The sequence below is a fragment of the Sminthopsis crassicaudata genome, chromosome 1 (assembly GCF_048593235.1).
Source record: "Sminthopsis crassicaudata isolate SCR6 chromosome 1, ASM4859323v1, whole genome shotgun sequence".
NCBI classification, from domain to species: Eukaryota; Metazoa; Chordata; class Mammalia; order Dasyuromorphia; family Dasyuridae; genus Sminthopsis; species Sminthopsis crassicaudata.
In genome coordinates this window covers 12,277,891-12,294,340 of record NC_133617.1, presented here as the reverse complement: position 1 = coordinate 12,294,340, position 16,450 = coordinate 12,277,891, and positions in this window count along the sequence as shown.

Below are 16,450 nucleotides of genomic sequence, written 5' to 3'. Positions count from 1 at the left end.
TTATACCTTCGGAATCCAATACTTAATGTGCAACAAGAAAATGGTATTTACACACATATATTGTATCTAGGTTATACTGTAACACATGTGAAATGTACGGGATTGCCTGTCATCTAGGGGAGGGAGTAGAGGGAGGGAGGGGATAATTTGGGAAAATGAATACAAGGGATAATGTTGTAAAAAAAATTATTCATGCAAATGTGCTGTCAAAAAAATTATAATTATAAAATTAATTTTTAAAAAATTAAATAAATAAATAAGTGAAAATTACATTTCTATTTAAAAACCCTAAAAAATATAATAATAAATAGTTTTCCTTAAAAAAAAAAAAAAAAAAAAGCAAAGTTAAAAGCCAAGGAGGACCCCCATCACTTCAAGGAGGGGGAAGAGGGCAAGGCTAAACTAAAGTTCAGATGAAAAAGATCTGAGGATCTCAGTGGATTTCAAGTTCCCACAGTCAGCGTCTGATCCGGCAGCCAAGAAAACCAGTGCAGCCTTAGGACATCATGGACGTGTGAGCAGGACCAGAGAGAGGCCAGCTGTCGGCCCTGCCCTGCGAGAACCTGGAATAGTTGGGTCCTTGGAATCAATCACCTGTCCCATGGCCCCAGATAACCCCATCTCAGGTCTCAGACAAAGAGTGGCGGGAAGTGACAAGGTTTACACCCTTCTGCTGAGTCCGTTAAAGGTTAGAGAAAGGAGATCCCGGTTAACTGAGGAGTCCAACAGACCCCCTGAGGGAAACGGCAACGTCTGCAGGAGGCAGCCGGGATTGTTTGAGAACGCAGCCCTGCTGTGAAATCCCGTCCAGCAGACGATTCCATGTGCACGTGGGCGCCTGGCAGCCTAGGGCTGAAGCTGCCCCGCCAGGCCCTGAGAAGGAGGAGGCGGGGAGGGAAAGGAGAAAAGCCTCCACCCGAGGCAGCCTCGGCCTCCTCTTCCGAGCCAGGAGAAACCGTGAGCTTCCGAGAGCCGCTGGATCGGGGCCCTTTTGCTGCTGTCCTGGCAGGATCTTCAGAGGTGGCAACCAGCAGCAGTGTCTCCACCGAGGCCGTGGACAGACCGATTCAGGGGTCCCGAAGCTGGTGCTGCCATTCTCAGCATGAGTGTTTGCACCTTGGAAAGTCGGGCTCGAGGCGCTGTTTCACTGACTGTGCAGACTGGAGAAAATGGTGGGGAAATGGCAAGTGTGAGCCCGGGAACCTCAAACCCCTACTAGCTGTGGGGTCCTGTCATGTACCCTGTGTGCCTCGGTTTCTTCATCTGTAAAATGAGCCAGAGAAGGCAGTGCTCCCCCCTGCTCCCCCGCTCCCCCGCTCCCGTATCTTTTCCAAAAAACCCCGACGTGGGGCCATAGAGTCAGACAGCCGAAATGACTGAATGAGACGTAGCAGGCGCTGTGCTGGACACCCAGACACGCAAACACCAGTCCCAGCTCTCCAAGAGCTCCCGGTCAAAGCGGGGAGAAGCACAAACACCGGGGACAAATCTGGGCCAGCCTGTCCCCCCCCCCCCCGGAACAGCACCCGCCCTCCATTTGTTCTCCATCATCCAGTCCTGGAAGAACCTTGGCATGGAATTTGGGCCGGGCACTCGTGGATCTCCCCGGCAGAGAAGGAGGAAGAAGCAGCCCGGTTCTGTCTTTGGCCGCTCACTGTGTCCGACACACTTAACAGATGCTCAGGGAGAAGAATGAATAATTGAGAGCGTGCATTAGGGGATAAATACCTGAATGGCTCTACCGGTGGGTGAATGAGTGGAAGGAGGGAGGATAAACGGAGAGGAGAGATGGATGGAAAATGGCGGGGAGATGGATGGAGAGATGGATCAATGGGTGATAGATGAATAGGTGAGTGAATGAATGGGTAGAGAGAAAGGTGGCTGGATGAATGAAGGGTGGGTAGAAGGATGGATGGATGGGTAGGTGGGTGAAAGGATGAATGCATAAATTAATGGATAGATGTAGGAAGGTTGGAGGAATGGATCTAAGTGTGGATGGATAGATGGATGAGGGGGCAGATGGATAGGTGAGTGACTGAAAAGGTGGATGGATGGAAGGAAGGATGAATAAAGCATGGGTAGAAGGATGGATGGATGGGGAGGAGAGTGAAAGGATGAAAACATAGATGAATGGATGGATGGATAAATGAATGGATAAGTAGAAAGATGGATGGGTGATAGGTGGGTGAAATGCATAGATAAATGGATGGATATTTAAAGCATATGCATTACTCAACTACCTGGCCAGTCCTACCTTTCAAGTGTTATTTTCCATTTTTTTCTTACCCGATCCCTCCACTTCAACCAAATTGGGCGACATGATATTTAAAATATATCTCACACTTTCTATCAAAAAGAAATGATGGATGGATATAGGGAAGGTTGGATGGATGGATGGATAAGTGGGTGGCCAGATGGGTATGTGAGCGGATGGATGGAAGGATGCGTGGGTGGATGGGTTCCTCAGGAAGTTTCGGGAGGAATCCCAAAGAAGCAGAAGCAAGAATCCAGAGGCGGGTGATTTGGTCAGGGAGCTCCCGGGAGGGTTAGGGACCGAAGAATAGGGCAAGCGATGGACGCCTAGTTCTCCGGAGTGGCCGCGTTGATGCGTTCACTGTTCCCAGAACCAGAAGAGGAAAGTGGGGCAGCTTGACTGGAGGATCAGAGAGTGAAGGATCTGGGTCAGCCTCATCGTGGAGAGCACTGACCAATCAGCAGCGGACAGGGCTCTAGGACAGGTGCCAGGGGAGGAGACAGAAAAAGGGCCCTCACTGATTATCCAGCCCAAACCTTTTACAGAGAAGGAAACTGAGGCCCAGGGAGGCTCGCACAGACCCCCGGTTGGGCAGCAGTAAACCCCAGAGCCAGAATTCGAACCTGCAGCATTGCACGGGTCCCTTGGGACCGCTTTTTGGGGAAATGGTGTTTGTGGAGTCTGAGCCCGGAACGGCCTTCGCCTTCCTCAGACGCTTCCGTTCCCAAGGCCACTTAGAAGCTTTCATTTAGACACACTGAGCCCCCATAATTAAAAGACGAAAGAGCAGGATTCTCCTGGGAGCAGAAGCATCCATTTAGACACAATGAGCTCACTGGGCCTGGCTGCTGAACATCCCTGTGAAAACAGGGCTGGGAAGGGCCTGAGGACAGGGGATGTCAGGGTGGGAGGGGCTTGGAACAGGGGATGTCAGGGTGGGAGGGGCCCTAGATGTCAAATCCAAATTTCTCATTTTACAGAGGAGGCCCTGCCCTTGGAAAACCTGAGTTCAAATCCAGTCTCAGACACGTCCCAGCTGTGTAAGACCTTTCTCTGCCTTAATGTCCTCATCTGTAAGATGGGGACAGCATCTCAGGGTGGTTCCCCCACTCACAACTGCTGGGCAAACTGAGTGTTCCCTAAGTGCCGCCTAATGGGACGATTGCCCCCCTTTGCCCACTTGGTGCCTTGTCTCCCGTATCCCGGGCTAGGAAATGCTGTCTGTGCGGTGCCCGTGCCCTCCTGCCAGCCCTCGGGCCCTGCCAGCTGCCCCGTCCCCATGCAGCCCTCTCAGTAAGGGCCAGACGCGGGTGTGAAGGCCCGAGTGCCAGAACTGGAGTCAGAAAGTCACGGTCCCATCCTGCTTCCCGCACTTGGAGCTCGGCGATCTTGGGCAAGCCCTGTTGGGCCTCAGTTTCCTGATCTGTAAAGTGGGGGAGCTGGCCTGAAAGGCTGGCAAGGCGCCTCCCCATGCTGGGCCTCTGGTTCAGTTCGATGTTGTCTGCTCTGAGGCTCAGAGACCACAAAGGTCAAGTGCTAGCCGGGGCCCTCCCATGACCCTCCTCGGTGCCCGCCCCCACCGTGCCCTCAGGAGGCCCTTCCTAGGAGTCCCCAGTGGCCCCCGACCCCCCCGGCTGGAAGGATGGCTTCCCAGAAGGGGGGGTGCTCTTCTGAGGAGTCAGGGCTGGAGAGATCTCAGAGACGGGTCACCTTGGAGCTGCGGGGGCCCTTTGGCAGAAGAACGTCCCCGCCCCCCCACGACCCGGCTGTTCCTCAGCCCCCCTCTCCTCCCCCTCTCCCCCTCAGCTCCCTCCTCCAAGCCCGCGGTGGGGCTGGGTCCCTTTCCCCCTTGTCTCTTTCTGGCAGTGGGCCCCTCCCTGCCCCCGCCCCCTCCCCCTGGGTGCCAGCACCCTGAGTCGGAGCCTGTTATCACGGCCCTTAGTCATCACTCGGGCTGCCCAAATATAGATCCTGGGAGCTCGTCCCCTCCCCCCAGCCTGGGGCCCCAGCCTCTGCCTCCCACTCCCCCCCCCCGGGGCCGGGGACCCTCCAGCAGAGGCCTCTGGGCCCCCTCCTCCGGGCCCCCTCCTCTCCTCGCCCAGACACAGAGATCAGAGCAGTCTGCTCCGCTTCCATTTCCAGCCCAGCCCTGAGGAAGCACTTTTCCCATCAGCTGCAGCTGCTGTGTTACAAGGACGCCTATAATTACCCCATTTTACAGGGGGAGAGACTGAGGCCCAGAGGGAGCGTGACTTCACGGCAGCACCACGGAGCCGGAAGGGACCTCCGGAGTCAGCGAGTCCAGTCCCCTCCATTCACGCACGAGACTGAAACTCCCAGAGTTAAAGGTCCCACAGCGCAGGCCACAGGGCAGGACCGGAACTCGGCTCCTCAGGCTGAAAGTCCGCTCGCTTTTAGTGAACCATTCCTTCGCTAGTCTAACTGACACTGAGAATGCCCCCGAGGGCAGTTCTGTGGGGATCTGGGAATGTCACAGAGGATCCGGCCCCCTCCTCGTGGACCCACTGAGCCAGAGGGTCACGGAACCGAAGAGTTAGAGGGGAGAGGGAGCTCAGAGGCCATCTTGTCCCCTCACCTTACAGAGGAAGAAGCTGAGACACAGAGAGGACCAATGACCCGCCCGAAGCTCCAGGGGGGAAAAGTGGAGGCCAGGATTTGAACCCAGAGCTTCTGATTCCAAAGGCAGCAGCCTGTCCACTCCATCACTCTGAGGACAGGGAGGCCCTCCCCACTTACAGGGAGGTCTCCGAGACTGGAAACGTTTGCTGAAGTAGAAAGCCCCCATCAGTGTGCTCCCTTACCTCTAACAGCCAGAGGATGCAGTTAGTTCACAGCAATGGCACAATAAAAATATTGCAATAGAGCATCTGCCCCATTAACTCTCCCATCAGTGGATCAGGCAGTTAATAAGCAGTTATTAAGCATCCACTGTGTGCCAGGCACCAAGGAAACAAGGGACCACATAGGGATGTGGAGGGCCAACTTGTGCCTACAGCACAGGGGAGGGGGGCTGCCGGTGCCTCTCTGCATCTACCAGGATTACTCACCAACTCCCCGGGCACGTGGTCTCTGCCGGACACTTTGCCTCAAGACTGGAATGTTCTGTTAGCTGTTTTTGGAAAGCACCTGCCCTTGCCTTAGCATGTGACAGCAACACAAAAAAAGAAAACTGATCTCTTTTTTTGGTCGTTTTGTTGTTTTTTGTTTTTTTTGTTTTTTTTCCCTTTTTGGAGGAGCCTGTCTATTCCTCTCCTGAGTCTTGGCTAGGAAAAAAACCAACCTTCTCACCAGACACTCTTTGCCCTCAGATGCAGGACATAGAAGAGGTTCTCCTTCTGGTTAGCTAATAGATATTCATCTTTTCTTTGGACATTAAGGTTATTGCCCCCCAAAAAAGTACCAAACATTTCTGGGGCTTGGGGCCCCCCGATTTTTCGACTGCAAATTCCACTCTGTAGTACAGATGAGAGGATGAAGGCAGAACTCTGCCCAGGGATAAGGTTATTCATTGATCTCCCACCTGTCCAGTCCCACTCCAGTGGGCTAGCCAAAGCCAGTAGGGGCTTTAAGTTCAGAGTTACAATCATTAAGGGCCTACTATGTGCCAGGTGGGGGGGGCTGGTCAGTACAGTGGATAAAGCATCAGACTTTATCAGGAGTCATGAAATCTCCTCTCCCGGAGGAGACATTTCCCAGCTGGGTGACCCTAAGGAAATTAGCTTTCTCAACTGTGAAAGGAGCTGGAGAAGGAAACGGCAAACCTTGGTGCAGTATCTTTGCCAGGAAAACCCCAAATGGGTTCGGAAAGAGTTGGACACAACTGACCAGCGCCAGCCATGTGCTAGGTATTGTAGGAAATGCTGAGAAAAAGAGGAAAAAAATAAGTAGCCTTTGCTCTCAACGAACTTACTCCATAAGGCCGGTGGGGGGGGGGGGTCAAGAGAACATCAAATAATAAATACAAACTATATACAAAATATAATTTCCTGGGGGGCTATTGTGACTGAGGGAGATCATAAGTTCTCATGCCATTGTTCTTTGGAGAACATTTTTAGTGGACTATCTAAAAATAACGGCAACAAAAACTTACAATAGGGAGCTCCCAATAAAACAAACAGACACTAAAATAGCTCGTTTAATGGGAGTTAGAATTGGATGTTCACAAAGTGCAGGTGGTGCGGAGGGTATTTCTTTTTTTAAATATTTTTTCCCTTTGTATTGATAGTTTTTGCTTTTCCACCGCTTTCGTTTCCCAAGATGTCCCTCCTCCTCTCCCACCTGAAGACCCATCCCTTCGACAAAGAAAAAGGAAGTTTAGCAGAATGAAACGCCATTAAATCAAATCTGATAGCATATGCAGCATTCCCTACCCATAATCCCACCTCTCCTCAAAGAAGGCAGAGGGGTACATTCTCATACCTCTTCTTCACATCAAGCCTGGTCAACAAAACACACAGCTTTCCATTTTGATTTTTGTTGTTGTTGTTGTTGTTCTCTCCTTTTTATGTTGCTGTGGTTATTATATATGCTGTTCTCTAGGTTCTGCTTGCTTCCCTTGGCCCTAGTTCATAGAAGTGTCCCTGAGCTTCTCTGAATTCTCCATATTGATTTTGTATTGTAATATTCCGTTACATTCACGTATCCCGATTTCTTCAACCGTTCCCTAATCGTTGGGCAACTATTTTGTTCTCTGCTACCACAAATAAGTGATGACTAAAAGAAATATTTGGGGGTATTTTGGTCACTGACTTTCTTGGAGTATGTGCCTCATGGTGGGAAGTAGGAATGGAAAAAGTCTGGACATTTTAGTCATTTTCTTGGTGTAAAATCTCAATTTCTTTCTAGAATTTCTGTTCTAATTGACAGCTACACCAACAATGCATTTAGCTTGTCTTTCCACAGTCCCTCCATCATTCAACATTCCCTTTTTTTTTTTTTTTTTTTTTTTTTTTTGCCAAGGCAATTGGGATTAAGTGAGGGCAGATTTGAACTCAGGTCCTCCTGACTTAACATTCCCTCTTTTGATCATCTTTGCCAACTTGCTGGGTGAGATAAAACCTTGAGCTTGTTGTGATTTTCATTTACCTTACAATATATTGTAGTTTGTATCATCTTTTCCTCCCACCCATCAAGAAGCATTTCTTGCTATGCGCTTGGCACTCCACTAAACAAAGGATTTACAACAACAACAACAAACAACAGTTTATGCCGGCAAGGAACCTATTATTTGTTTAATTTAATTTTTAGGTTATACCTATACATTTATTTTTTACATATTTCCATATGAGTCATGTTGGAAGAGAAAAAAAAGGGAAAAAAAACAGAAGGGAAAAAAGTTGGGAATTGCATGCTTCAATCTGTATTCACTCTCTGGAGTTCACTCTCTGAATGCGGAGAGTGGTTTCCATCCAAAGTTTATTGCAACTGGCTTGGATCACCGAATTGCTGAGAAGGACCAAATCTATCAGAATTGATCATGGCACAATTTTGTTGTTGCCATGGACAATGCAATATTTATTAAAGCCTTTTATTTTTCAAAACATATTTGTAGACAATTCTTCAGCATTAGCCCTAGCAAAACCCTGTGTTCCAGTATCCCCCCTTCCCCCACACCCTCCCCTACATGACCAGTAGTCCAATATATGTTAAACATGATAGAAATATATGTTAAATCCAATATAGGCACATATTTATGCAATTATTGTGCTGCACAAAAAGAGAGAGAGAGAGAAGAGAGAGAGAGAGAGAGAAGAGAGAGAGAGAGAGAGAGACAGAGAGAGAGAGAGAGAGAGAGAGAGAGAGAGAGAGAGAGAGAGAGAGAGAGGAGACACAGAGAGAGAGAAAGAGAGAGAGAGAGAGAGAGAGAGAGAGAGAGAGAGAGAGAGAGAGAGAGAGAGAGAGAGAGAGAGATGCAAAATAAAATGCAAAAAACAGAAAGAGTGAAAATGATCTGTTGTGAACCACACTTAGTCCCCACAATCCTCTGGGTGTAAATGGCTCTCTCCATCACTGAACAAGTGGAACTGCTTTGAATCATCTCACTGTTGAAGAGAGCCATCCATGTCCATCAGAACTGATCATCGTTTAATCTTGCTGTTGCCATGTACAACACTTCCCTCAGCATCAGTTCCTGTCAGTCTCTCCAAGCCTTTCTGAAATCCTCCTGCTGGTTGTTTCTTACAGAACAACTCTTTGCTACTACAAAAAGTTTGACTACCAGCATTTTGGTATATATATGGAGGATCTCATTTTGTCAATGTCCTTTTTGGAGCACATGCTTAGCAGGAGAATCTACCAGCCAGAGAGCTTCTTTTTGCATGATTTTATTTGCATAATTCTCAATTCCTTTCCAAGATGGTTGGAGCAATTCCTGGCCCCATCCCCACTACACTAGAGTGCCTAGCTTTCCATCACCCCACGACTACTGTCAGTTCCCATTTTGATCAATTTTTTTCAATTTGTTGAACAGGGAATGAAATTCTTGTCAGGATTGTTTCAATTTGTACTTCTCTTTTCTTTTTCCTTTTTTTCCTTTTTTTCTTTTTTGCTTAGGCAGTTGAGGTTAAGTGACTTGCCCAGGGTCACATAACCAGATCGTGTTAAGTATAGGAGATCACATTTGAACTCAGGTCTTCCTGACTTCAGGGCTGGTGCTCTATCCACAGCGCCACCTAGCTGCATATATATATATATATATATATATACATATATATCTTTATATATATATATATATCTTTATATAGATAGATATGGACATATAGATGCCTTTTTTATTAGTGATTTGAAGCTATTTTTAAGTTTGCATGTCTTCTTGTGAAAACTGTCTGCTCATGTCCTTCAAATATTTATCCTTTGCTGTTGGTCTTATATATTCCTATTAGTTCCCTTTGTGTCTTGGGCAGAGAAATTTGATGACTTGATTTTCCCATGATCCATTGCTTCCCTTCTTCTAGGAGAAGCCTCTTGGACGTCGCACTTGAGCTGACCCTCAAAGGGGACAATGGATTCTGAGACAAAGGTAAGGGGTCACGTACTTGGGGTGCAGGGACAGCGTGTGCAGAAGCCCAGATGGTCCGTCTGGAACGGGGAGAGCTCATGGAGAGCAAGGATGTGTAACCAGGCTGGAAGGGTCACCTAGGGCCAGACCGGAAGTGACTCACCTGGCCAGAGAGGCTCTATTTAACTCTTGAGGGAAGGAGACCCTGGAGCTTTGGGAGCAGGAGAACCACATAGTCAGGCTTGAAATGTAGGAACATCGGTTTGGCAGCTCTGGCTCTCCAAGAGCCTGTTGTTAAATTCCCAGGGTGAGCAGTCGTATCTCAAAATTAGCAAAGGTCACAAATAGGGTTTGAGCTTTTGTTGAATTCTAGGCTAAATTGATGGCTCCAATTCTGGAAGCTGGAGGAGGCAGGAGGGAGAGAGCTGGGAGAGGAAATCAATGCAGAGTTTAGAGGTAGGAGGCCCCCAACTGGGTCCAGACTAGGGTTAATTGTGACATGGGGAAGAACTTCCTAAATATGAGGATGGTCCCAAGAAAGAAGAAGCTGCGACCTCTGGAGCTGGTGAGCGAGCTCCCGATCCCTGAAGGTGAGTGAGAAGCAGAAAACTGGATCTCTACTGACCAAGGACACGGCTGGGGGCCGGACCAGATGGTGCAGCTGGGAGCCGTGATGCTCTGGGCATGACCCAGAAAGGGAAAGCGTCCCAGTGCAGGATGACAATGCAGGGGAGTGGAGCCCTTCAGGGACGAGGTGAGGTCCAAGGGAGGGAGGTGGGGGGCTTCCTGGAGGCGGCAGCGGTGATGTTGGCTTTGGGGTTTAAAAGAGGGTTGGGTATCCAGGGGGCAAAGATGGCACTCCTAGGGTGGGAACCTGTCTGAGCAAGAACTTTCTAATTTGTCCAGAGGGTAGAGGGGAATAATGGGAAATAAAACTGGAAATAATGGAATGAACAGGGAATAATGGGAAATAAAACCAGAAAGAATGGAATGAACAGGGAATAATGGGAAATAAAGCCAGAAAGAATGGAATGAACAGGGAATAATGGGAAATAAAGCCAGAAAGAATGGAATGAACAGGGAATAATGGGAAATAAAACCAGAAATAATGGAATGAACAGGGAATAATGGGAAATAAAGCCAGAAAGAATGGAATGAACAGGGAATAATGGGAAATAAAGCCAGAAAGAATGGAATGAACAGGGAATAATGGGAAATAAAGCCAGAAAAAATGGAATGAACAGGGAATAATGGAAATGACTGGCTGCTGCCAGGTCTTGGAAAGCCTTGCCAGACAAAAGTTATCAAAGGAGGTTGAGATAAGATTAGAAGCTGTTCCTGTGGTCTTTAGTCCACTGTTCCACATGATGACATCTCCTTCCTTCCCCAGGTGTCTCACCAGGTTTCCCAGCAGGAAGATTTGAGCGCCCCCCCTCCCCCCCAACCAGGAATGCAGGGCTGAGCCTCCAGAGGCTTGGGATTCTAAGAGCTGGATGTGAGGAGGGAAAGCACAACCAGCTTGAAGCACAGCTTGGGCAAAGTACTGGAGACAGGAGATGAAGCCCTGAGTTCAGGAAACCACCCTCAAGCCAGAGTGGGCACAACACAGAGCAGGCACAGATGCCAACATACCTTCTGACAATGGAGACTGGGCATGATTTTAGAAGGTCTAAGTACCTCCAAAGCAGTCTGAATTGTGCCCTCAAGGCAAGAATTAGCCACTGAGGACTCTTAAGGTGGTAGCTTGATCTCTCTTTTTAAAAAAATACATTTTTATTTTTACTTTTTGTCTTTACATCCTCCACATTTCCCACAGTGCCCCTCCCCAGTTCTCCCAGAAAGCCAGTCTTTATTAAAAAATAATAATAATAAAAATAAAAAAAGAAAGAAAAAAGTTCCCCCACAGTCTTATCTCACTCTTACCACAGCTCAAGACTGGAAGGCTGGAACTCAGCCAGTGCCATTGCTTCCATTTGACAGATGGAAATGTCTGGCTGCCGGTGAGAACTGGCCCCGCCCTGGCATTTCTTGCTGCCTTTAGCAGGGGCCAAGTTCCCTTTATATCTGTCCCCTTCCCTCTCACCATCCTCACTGAAGCTCTGACCTTCCCTGACTTTCATGTCGTAAGCTCCTTCCCAGCTCTGATTTTTCACATACCTTCTGTTCAGCTCTCCCGTCCCGTGTTCTAAGGTTCTCCCAGCTCTGACGCTCTGAGTCCAGAGGGAAGATACACAGCGTGGTACAAGGCCAAGGACCAGTGTCAGATCCTGGCTCTGCCACGTGCCACCTGTGTGACCTGGAGCCCATCTCCCCGGCCTTAGTTTCCCCATCTGTAAAATGGAGTATGTGGATAGAATGAATGATCAGTAGGGCCTCCAGCCCCAGGCTGTGTGACTGATGGTCCCATGACCTTCAGCTTCGCCGTAACAGAGGCCAGGACCATCCATGGAGAACAGGGCAGGCCCCAGAGGCTTCACAGAAGGAAGGCAGGCCCTCATTTGCAAGCCATTTGCCTTGGAAAGCAGGAAGGGCAGAAGGAACAGGTATGTGCCCAGTCCCCCATGACCAGGCCCAGCCCAGCCCATGGGATGGGTCAAAGTTGGGGGCTTCTGACTGGGGGTGGGGCCTGCCTCCTGCCCCACCCCAACCGCTCCTAGCTCTCCATCAGGAATTTGCTTTCACCCAGTCCTGGGCGTGGCTCCTCAGGGAGCCCAAGGACAAAGCCTAGACCTAGGCCTAGGCCGTCAGAACCAGCTGGGCACTGACCTAGAGACCTTATGGGAAAAGCAATCAGGGGATGCCCTGATTCCCGACTGGTCCCCTGGAGGTCTGCTCGCCACTGGTTATCTTGGATACTTCACTTCCCCGAGAGCTGGCCCTTCCTGCCTCCCAGGGTTGCACCAGGGCCTGCTTAAAGAGGTTTAAGACCTCTTGTTATGGCAAATCCAACCCATTTCTTATTATGGGGAAGGAAAACTGAGACCAGAACAGGTGGGGAAGAGTCCAAAGTCATAGACAACTCTCTCTATTGTCTTCCAGGACAGGGACTATTTCCTTTTGGCCTTTGAACCCACACCCAGGCCCAGGTGGGACAAGATAGGTGCCGGGGGAGTCGGCCCAGTCAAAGAGCACTAAGGGAGGGGAAGACAGAGGACTGGGTACCTGGAGGTGCGCCAAGGGGGAGGACGAGCAGCCCGAGGAAGAACTTTGCTAACTTGGGACCTAGGAGGACAGCAGAGGCTTTAAATAACTCATTCTACACATGAAGAAACTGAGGCAGAGAGAAAAGGCCGGTGGGAAACGATGAGCTGAGCCACAATTGGAACCCAGCTCGCTTGCAACAACCTCATCCTGGCCTGGGCCTTATCTCCTGATCGTTGTTGGCCAGGCAGGGGGAGAAGTTATTTGAGACTGTCCAAACCTGCGACAATTCTTTGAGGGAAGCTCATCCATCATGAACCCTGCAAGAATGGGGGCGAGCCCGTGAGATCGGGGCCGCTTGGGCCTGCTGGGCCGGGGGTGTCTAGAAGGACCCTGAGCACTTGAGGGCACAGCAGGCTAGCTAGCACACTTCCCTGGGCTCCCACTGGGGGCTGGGCTGGCTCTGCCTCCCTGGCCCCATAGCCTGGAGCTAGGCATTCCACCCCTTTCTTGCTTGCTCCCAGCTGGCTGCACCCCCACTCCTTCCCCCCTTCTCCCCTCCCCCCTCCCCGCCTCCTGCAACTCAGCTCCTACTCAGGGACTCGGGGGACTCTCAGAGCAGCTCCATGGTAGCAGACGGGCTCAGCTGCCTCTCCAGCATTAACCCTTGGGCACCTTGGCCTGCGTCTCCAGCCCCAGACGGGTCCCCACCAAGGCGAGGGGCAGACTCACTGTGAGGTTGTCCTATAGCTGCCCCCCAGCACGGCAGAGGCTTTATAATAACCCATTCTACAGATGAAGAAACTGAGGCAGCCTTGGGGCTAAGGGTGAATGAGGGACCTTTCTCCAGCCTACTTTCTGCCCCTCACTGCTCCGTCCAAATCCCAGCTAGACCCGCCTTCCTACTGCCTACTCCTCTTGGGCCCTGGCAGTGGTCTGGAGTCCTGACCTTCACCATCTTTCAAGCAAACAACGAGCATTTATTGAGCACCTATCTTGTCCCCACCTGGGGCTGGGTGCGGGTTCAAAGGCCAAAAGGAAATAGTCCCTGTCCTGGAAAAATGCCCATTGTACAGAGGGGAAAAGCATGCATGGGCACATGTGTACGTGGACAGACAAAACAGAGACGAGGGAGTCTGAAGGGCTTGGGGAGCACTAGGATAGGGCCTCCCCAATAAGTGGGCATTCAAGGTGAGCCTTAAAGAAGAGCAGGAAATCTAAGAGGGGAAATTGAGGAGGCGGAGCACTTCAGGCATCAGGGAGAGCCAGTGCATTAGCCTGGAGAGGGGAAATGAGTCACCATGTCCTCACACAAGGAGATCGGTGCAGCTGGAACATCCTCATCCTCATCCTCACTACAATCAGCACCGGATGCACTGTCATCATTTTCACCCCTTCCCCAGCATGCTCATCGTCTTCTCACCATCCCCATCCTCCTCCTCCTCACCTACTCCATCATCTTCACCTCCCCGCCTTCTCCATCCTCATCCTCTTTTCCAGCTCCATCATCCTCACTGACTTCATTCCCCTCAGTATCCTCCCCTCCTCCCCCATTATCCTGTCATCTCATCATCCTCACCATCTCTATCACCTTCCTCTATCCCATCACCATCACCCTCCCTCCATCTCCGTCTATGGCACCAGGATGCCATGTTGGCCCATGATCCTCGGTACAGAGAATCCCGAAATCTCAGTCTCTCCTCCCAGAAGCCACAATCCAAAGCCGCCCCCGACACGAGCGCACGTACGTGACGCTGGGCCCTCTGAGGGCCCTTTCTGTGCTCCGGAGAGCGGGGATGTCATTGTACTTGGGGGCTGGGGGAGGGGGATGGTGCAATGGGGAGAACTTTGGTTAAGGAGGATAACTGAGCACAGAAAGAGCCCATTCTGGATCTGGAGCCGGAGGGCCTAGGCCTGAATCCCCACCTTAGTATTTTCAGGGCAACTTCAGGCAGGTGGCTCCTTCTCTCTGGGACTCTGCTTCATCTGTAAAATGAAATGGGTTTTGCTTAGTGGGGCAGCATGCGTAGTGGGGCAGCGTGCATAGTGGGGCAGCATGCGTAGTGGGGCAGCATGCATAGTGGGGCAGCATGCTTAGTGGGGGCAGCGTGCATAGTGGGGCAGCATGCATAGTGGGGCAGCATGCATAGTGGGGCAGCATGCTTAGTGGGGCAGCGTGCAGTGGGGCAGCGTGCATAGTGGGGCAGCATGCATAGTGGGGCAGCATGCGTAGTGGGGCAGTGTGCGTAGTGGGGCAGCATGCATAGTGGGGCAGCATGCTTAGTGGGGCAGCGTGCATAGTGGGGCAGCATGCATAGTGGGGCAGCATGCTTAGTGGGGCAGCATGCATAGTGGGGCAGCGTGCAGTGGGGCAGCATGTGTAGTGGGGCAGCATGTGTAGTGGGGCAGCGTGCATAGTGGGGCAGCGTGCATAGTGGGGCAGCGTGCATAGTGGGGCAGCAGTGGAGGGCACCAGGGAGAATGGCCTGACCTAGTCCCAAGTCTGAGCCTCTGAAGAGTGGGAGTTCTCTGTCTGGACTGTTCCTGAGGAGGAACAGCTACAAGTTTTCTCTTTGAAGACTTGAGGTGGTGAGAGGAGCACCAGCTGGGGATGAGTCTGGCAGGGGTCCTGGCTTAAAACAAACAGCCCATCCTGCAACCTCTGACCTCCAGGGCCCTGCCCCAACGCCTGCAGGAGCTGGCTCTCTACTCCCGGTATTCCCCTTTGTCAGGTTGCTTCTGCTCCCCCAGCTCCCTCTGGAAAAAAGATCCCGGACCATCTCCCCCACAATGGATTCTCCCTGGAGGCTCCCTTTGCTCTGCCTCTGCTTCGGGCTCGGGCCCCAATATTCTCGGGGAAACAGCTCGGGCTTCCTGCACCCCGGCCTTGGCCGCCTGCACCCGCTTCATTGCTCCAGAAGATACCTGAGGCCTCCTCCCGGGAGTCCTGACCTTGAGCCGCTCCTCCCCCTCCCCCTCTGAGCTGGCTCCTGCTTCCGTAAAAGGAGAGCGCCTGGCCTCCAGATCTCTGAGGTCCCTTCAGTCTGAACATTCCACAGCTACACTTGACTCCCTGGATCTGTATTCCCCAGGGAAGAGAGCTCTAGAGAAGAGAGAGGGGTGGGCAGGGAGAGAGAGAGAGGGAGGGAGAGAGAGGGAGAGACAGAGACAGAGAGAAGAGAAAGAAGAGAGACAGAGAGAGAGGGAGGGAGAGAGGGAGGAAGGGAGGGAGGGAGAGAGAGGGAGAGACAGAGACAGAGAGAAGAGAAAGAAGAGAGAGACAGAGAGAGAGGGAGGGAGAGAGGGAGGAAGGGAGGGAGGGAGAGAAGAGAAGAGAAAGAAGAGAGAGAAAGAGACAAAGAGACAGGCAGAGACAGGAAAGATGGGAGAGAGAGAGAGAGAGAGAGAGAGAGAGAGAGAGAGAGAGAGAGAGAGAGAGAGAGAGAGAGAGAGAGAGAGAAAGGGAGGGAGGGAGAGAAGAGAAGAGAAAGAAGAGAGAGAAAGAGACAAAGAGACAGACAGACAGGAAAGATGGGGGAGAGAAAGAGAAAGAGAGAGAGAGAGAGAGAGAGAGAGAGAGAGAGAGAGAGAGAGAGAGAGAGAGAGAGAGAGAGAGAGAGAGAGAGAGAGAGAGAAGAGAGAAAAGAAGGGAGGAGGAGAGAGGAAGGGAGGGAGGGAAGAAGAGAAACACAGAAAGGAGAGAAAGAAAAGAAGAAAGAGGAGGAGGGATAGAGGAAGAGAGAGGGAAGAAGAAAGAGGGAGGGAGGAGAGAAGGAAGGAATGAGAGAGTGACAGAGGAAGGGAGGGAAGGAGAGATAGACCCAGAGAGAGGAAAGAGAGAGAAAGGAGAGAAGACAGAGGGGAGAGAGAGAAGACAGAGAGACAGAAAGAAAAGAGGGAGAGAAAGGAGAGAAAAGAAGGGAGAAGGAGGGAGGAAGGAAGAAAGGAGGGAAGGAAAAAGGGAGGAGGGAGGGAGGGAGGGAGGGAAGGAGAGAGGCAGACACAAGAGAAAGAGAGAGAGAAGGAAAAGAGGAAGG